The sequence below is a fragment of the Xiphophorus hellerii genome, chromosome 2, assembly GCF_003331165.1.
Source record: "Xiphophorus hellerii strain 12219 chromosome 2, Xiphophorus_hellerii-4.1, whole genome shotgun sequence".
Taxonomy (NCBI): domain Eukaryota; kingdom Metazoa; phylum Chordata; class Actinopteri; order Cyprinodontiformes; family Poeciliidae; genus Xiphophorus; species Xiphophorus hellerii.
The window spans coordinates 32,922,714-32,929,165 of NC_045673.1; the positions used below are offsets into that span (position 1 = coordinate 32,922,714).

A 6,452-nucleotide genomic window follows, 5' to 3' on the forward strand; every position below is an offset into this window, starting at 1 on the left:
AAGTTTAAACCTTAAAGTTTAAACCTTAAAGTTTAAACCTTAAAGTTTAAACCTTAAAGTTTAAACCTTAAAGTTTAAACCTTAAAGTTTAAACCTTAAAGTTTAAACCTTAAAGTTTAAACCTTAAAGTTTAAACCTTAAAGTTTAAACCTTAAAGTTTAAACCTTAAAGTTTAAACCTTAAAGTTTAAACCTTAAAGTTTAAACCTTAAAGTTTAAACCTTAAAGTTTAAACCTTAAAGTTTAAACCTTAAAGTTTAAACCTTAAAGTTTAAACCTTAAAGTTTAAACCTTAAAGTTTAAACCTTAAAGTTTAAACCTTAAAGTTTAAACCTTAAAGTTTAAACCTTAAAGTTTAAACCTTAAAGTTTAAACCTTAAAGTTTAAACCTTAAAGTTTAAACCTTAAAGTTTAAACCTTAAAGTTTAAACCTTAAAGTTTAAACCTTAAAGTTTAAACCTTAAAGTTTAAACCTTAAAGTTTAAACCTTAAAGTTTAAACCTTAAAGTTTAAACCTTAAAGTTTAAACCTTAAAGTTTAAACCTTAAAGTTTAAACCTTAAAGTTTAAACCTTAAAGTTTAAACCTTAAAGTTTAAACCTTAAAGTTTAAACCTTAAAGTTTAAACCTTAAAGTTTAAACCTTAAAGTTTAAACCTTAAAGTTTAAACCTTAAAGTTTAAACCTTAAAGTTTAAACCTTAAAGTTTAAACCTTAAAGTTTAAACCTTAAAGTTTAAACCTTAAAGTTTAAACCTTAAAGTTTAAACCTTAAAGTTTAAACCTTAAAGTTTAAACCTTAAAGTTTAAACCTTAAAGTTTAAACCTTAAAGTTTAAACCTTAAAGTTTAAACCTTAAAGTTTAAACCTTAAAGTTTAAACCTTAAAGTTTAAACCTTAAAGTTTAAACCTTAAAGTTTAAACCTTAAAGTTTAAACCTTAAAGTTTAAACCTTAAAGTTTAAACCTTAAAGTTTAAACCTTAAAGTTTAAACCTTAAAGTTTAAACCTTAAAGTTTAAACCTTAAAGTTTAAACCTTAAAGTTTAAACCTTAAAGTTTAAACCTTAAAGTTTAAACCTTAAAGTTTAAACCTTAAAGTTTAAACCTTAAAGTTTAAACCTTAAAGTTTAAACCTTAAAGTTTAAACCTTAAAGTTTAAACCTTAAAGTTTAAACCTTAAAGTTTAAACCTTAAAGTTTAAACCTTAAAGTTTAAACCTTAAAGTTTAAACCTTAAAGTTTAAACCTTAAAGTTTAAACCTTAAAGTTTAAACCTTAAAGTTTAAACCTTAAAGTTTAAACCTTAAAGTTTAAACCTTAAAGTTTAAACCTTAAAGTTTAAACCTTAAAGTTTAAACCTTAAAGTTTAAACCTTAAAGTTTAAACCTTAAAGTTTAAACCTTAAAGTTTAAACCTTAAAGTTTAAACCTTAAAGTTTAAACCTTAAAGTTTAAACCTTAAAGTTTAAACCTTAAAGTTTAAACCTTAAAGTTTAAACCTTAAAGTTTAAACCTTAAAGTTTAAACCTTAAAGTTTAAACCTTAAAGTTTAAACCTTAAAGTTTAAACCTTAAAGTTTAAACCTTAAAGTTTAAACCTTAAAGTTTAAACCTTAAAGTTTAAACCTTAAAGTTTAAACCTTAAAGTTTAAACCTTAAAGTTTAAACCTTAAAGTTTAAACCTTAAAGTTTAAACCTTAAAGTTTAAACCTTAAAGTTTAAACCTTAAAGTTTAAACCTTAAAGTTTAAACCTTAAAGTTTAAACCTTAAAGTTTAAACCTTAAAGTTTAAACCTTAAAGTTTAAACCTTAAAGTTTAAACCTTAAAGTTTAAACCTTAAAGTTTAAACCTTAAAGTTTAAACCTTAAAGTTTAAACCTTAAAGTTTAAACCTTAAAGTTTAAACCTTAAAGTTTAAACCTTAAAGTTTAAACCTTAAAGTTTAAACCTTAAAGTTTAAACCTTAAAGTTTAAACCTTAAAGTTTAAACCTTAAAGTTTAAACCTTAAAGTTTAAACCTTAAAGTTTAAACCTTAAAGTTTAAACCTTAAAGTTTAAACCTTAAAGTTTAAACCTTAAAGTTTAAACCTTAAAGTTTAAACCTTAAAGTTTAAACCTTAAAGTTTAAACCTTAAAGTTTAAACCTTAAAGTTTAAACCTTAAAGTTTAAACCTTAAAGTTTAAACCTTAAAGTTTAAACCTTAAAGTTTAAACCTAAAGTTTAAACCTTAAAGTTTAAACCTTAAAGTTTAACCTTAAAGTTAAACCTTAAAGTTTAAACCTTAAAGTTTAAACCGTAAAGTTTAAACCTTAAAGTTTAAACCTTAAAGTTTAACCTTAAAGTTTAAACCTTAAAGTTTAAACCTTAAAGTTTAAACCTTAAAGTTTAAACCTTAAAGTTTAAACCTTAAAGTTTATAAACCTTAAAGTTAAACCTTAAAGTTTAAACCTTAAAGTTTAAACCTTAAAGTTTAAAACCTTAAAGTTTTAAACCGTAAAGTTTAAACCTTAAAGTTTAAACCTTAAAGTTTATACCTAAAGTTTAAACCTAAGTTAACCTTAGTTTAAACCTTAAAGTTTAAACCTTAAAGTTTAAACCTTAAAGTTTAAACCTTAAAGTTTAAACCTTAAAGTTTAACCTTAAAGTTTAAACCTTAAAGTTTAAACCTTAAAGTTTAACCTTAAAGTTTAAACCTTAAAGTTAAACCTTAAGTTAACTTAAAGTTTAAACCTTCAAGTTTAAACCTTAAAGTTTAAACCTTAAAGTTTAAACTTAAAGTTTAACACATTAAAGTTTAAACCTTAAAGTTTAAACCTTAAGTTTAAACCTTAAAGTTATTAAACCATTAAAGTTTAAACCTTAAGTTTAACCTTAAAGTTTAAACCTAAAGTTTAAAACCTTAAAGTTTAAACCTTAAAGTTTAAACACCTTAAAGGTTTAAACCTTAAAGTTTAAACCTTAAAGTTTAAAACCTTAAAGTTTAAACCTTAAAGTTTAAAAACTTAAAGTTAAACCTTAAAGTTTAAACCTTAGTTAAACCTTAAAGTTTAAACCTTAAAGTTTAACCTTAAAGTTTAAAACCTTAAAGTTTAAACCTTAAAGTTTAAAAACCTTAAAGTTTAAACCTTAAAGTTTAAACCTTAAAGTTTAAACCTTAAAGTTTAAACCTTAAAGTTTAAAACCTTAAAGTTAGGTTTTGCACAGCAGTACTATCCTTAAAAAATAGTAAAGTACATTTATGTTTTCAGCATTGAAGGTTTAAATGTGCACACTTGTTAAAACTACAAGATATTCACTTTAAGAAAAGTTGTATGAACCTATACTCCAATTTCTCACCACCATTGAGCTCACATTTTAGAACTGTAACTTAAGGGGCCATGTACAATATATGTGGAACGTAACCTCCTATCACCCTGGCATCCACATGAGGTCATTTTACTGCCACGTTAGTTGTAGACTAGAAAACATTACAGGGGACAGCCAAAATGGGTGATTGCAGAACCCAAGTTCCCATTGGAAGCACCTGATCCAAACAGTATTCTGGTATAAAAAAAAAGAAAAAAAAGGTAGTGGCACAGGGTTAGCATGCCACTACTTGCATAATTACCTAACCCTGCAAGAAGACACCTCACAAAGACGTCAAACTGAAATAAGTGACCATCTCACAACCCAGTATTGTCCATATATACAACTCCAAGATGGGTGATAATTGACCTTATCAGTTGCTACCACACAAGTGGCAAAAAATGGAAATTGAGGGTACTAATTAAGGATCTTGCTATAGCCAATAGCTGGCTGTTTGTACTGCAAAGACCAATGTGTGACACACAAAGAAGAGCATCATGCTTTCTGCATGGAAGCTGCCAAAATGGTCTTGGGCCTCACATGGGCTTGTGAGGCTATAGAAGATTGGACTGCATTCAAGACTCCCGAGTCACCTTTCCCACGTGCTATCCGTTAACACTGCAAGGTTAACATGCAGCATGCTCTGCATTGATTGATTCTCTGCTGGTCTGGTTTGTGTAGAGTACTGGGAGTCTGCTTGGTGGGGCACCGACTCACCTTTATCAAGCTAGCCAAAATGAACTGCGCACCAGATTGGTATGGCTCCCCGTGTCATAACGCTAACCAGGAGGATGAGCATTAGCAGTCATACCAAGTCATCATCACCCAGCCATTGTCCCAAGGAAGAAGAACCTGGACCAGCTGCTGCTTTCCAGATCTCTAGACACTTGCTGGGGTTCAAACCATCATCCCTGAAACGAAACCAAAGAGCCATTCTAGTGCCATCATACACCGCAAGACCTCTAGAATGCTCCGTTGTAACTCCATGACCACATTAATAGGTAAGGGTACTTACCCAAAGCAGCCAGCAGGTGGTTTTTCTTTTTCAAGCTCGCAGCAGGCAACAGTTCAACAATAAACACCCTATTCTGACTCATGGTGCTGATTTTCTACACGTTTCCAAATTCATTCTAAGTCATCTAGTTTGATAGAGGAGTTCATTTGATGAAAACAGTATATGGTTTGTTAGGGGTTGCAGCAAAAAACAGCTGAACTAGAAGCTAAAATATGAAGCCCCACCATGCAATGCATTCTGGGTTTTTTTAAAGTCCATTTCTGATGTTCAGAACCGTGATAATACACATTTCTGGCACCTAGCAGGAGCTCAACAATGAAATCAGAAGCTGAGCTGTGATTTCTGTCTTCAAACAGAGTTTGAAGACAAATAAAACAAAATAAAACTTGGTTAAAATATCAGACTTTTAAAACCAAATTCAAGCCCCTTCAGAGAAGCCTTAAGATAAAACTCCATCATCCAACAGTTATCACTGAGATGACTTTTTAAAGCTGAGCTGAGTTCATTCCAATAACATGAGTTTATTGGAATGAACTCATGTTTATTCCAATAAACATGAATGAACATGAGTCATCTGTTCCTTTTTTACTCCTTAAAAAGTAAAGGAGAGAAAATCTGTTTAAACATATTTACTTTTAAGGCCAATTCCTGGTGAGCCGAGCAGCATTGAGGCAAAACTCCTTCATTCAACAGAAACTCAGACGAGGTTTTAAAGCTCAGCTGATTTATTTAAAAGATTGAGCTAAAAAAGCAAATCAAAATGTAGTGAAACCTGGTTGAGGTAAGAGGCCACTGAAGTTAGGGTTAAGTCCCAGCGCGATAAGACGTTCCTAGCCAGACTTTGACTAGGTCGAAAAATGAACGGGAGTCTATGGCAGCTACATGAAAGGAATGGGCTAGGACCACCAAACATGGCGGGGACCTGCAGAGGGTTGGAGGGAGAATACGAATCAAGTTTGGTCAAATGAGCACTTCTTTTTGTACTTCACCAATTTTCCATTCTGTGCTCCACCCAGGTCCGTTTAACAGTTTCAGGACCTGACCAGCACCCCTCAGCATCATTTGCTTGAGAAATAATGAGATTTGGAACCTATTGGAACTTCTTCATCGTGCTTGAACAACCAGAGACTGTCAGGATCTGCGGCTTCAGCAGTTCCTCTGGTTTCCTTCTAGGTGGCGTTCGAGAGCTCGCCCGCGTATTCACACACCCTCTCCACAGGTGTGTTTCGGCACACCTGTGGATCATCAGCGGGAGCATATTAGGAGCGGGTTCCCGGCACTTCGTCGCCAGAGTGTTGTCGCCTTTGTGGTACATCTGGTCCTGAGATCTCTAGAAAGATATCCAGTCTGTTTCGCACGCTTACCTGTCCTGTACCTTTCTGTGATTCCTAGGCTCCCTGTTGTCTGGACACTCCATGCGAAGTACGGGATTTGCAGTTCCATCCGCTGAGCTCCCTGACGAGTTACGCCCACCTACCAGCTGTTCGATCACACCGGTCCGCTCCTGATCAGACGCTCCTGCATTACACACCAATTGTCTTTTGTAAATAAATCTTTAATCTGATCTCCTGAGAGAGTCTTTGCATGTGGGTTCGGAGAGTTCAAAACAACATGACAGAGACCAGATGAAGAACCAGACAGGTCCAACTGATGACTTTAGGAGCAACTGTCGTGGCCATTTATGCTAAGGTTTTGTAGTTTATCATTTCTACCAATTTTGTTTTGTTCTTTGGGTAGTTGGAATATATTTAAGTTAATTTAGAATCAAAATTTGTCATTAATTTTATATTTGGAATTGTTTAATTTACGTTGTTAATTGTTAGACCCTCCCACCAATTTAAGTAATTAATTAAGAACACACCGGGTGCTGGGTGGATTGTTTGGTGGATGTCTGGTGTGGACGGGAGGTTTGGTAGAATGATTTTTTTTTTTTTGAACACTTGTTTACACCTTCAAACATTAAATTGAGATTATTTTTCATTTCAACTAAGTTACAAGACCTTTATTTCTACTTTTGCAATAAATGAATCGAGTCAAAGTGCGTACAAATCCCAAACCGCCTGTTACCACCCACAGCCTTTATTGGAGTTTTTATTT

General features: G+C 31.9%; 1 long non-coding RNA gene across 1 annotated transcript; it reads left to right on the top strand.

Moving 5' to 3' along the window:
* Window positions 1-5,342: 5,342 nt before the first annotated feature.
* Window positions 5,343-5,919, top strand: LOC116730202 (uncharacterized). Its single transcript, XR_004341281.1, has 2 exons — window positions 5,343-5,664; window positions 5,748-5,919. It is a non-coding gene; the product is annotated as an uncharacterized LOC116730202 (long non-coding RNA).
* The last annotated feature ends 533 nt before the right edge of the window (window positions 5,920-6,452 follow it).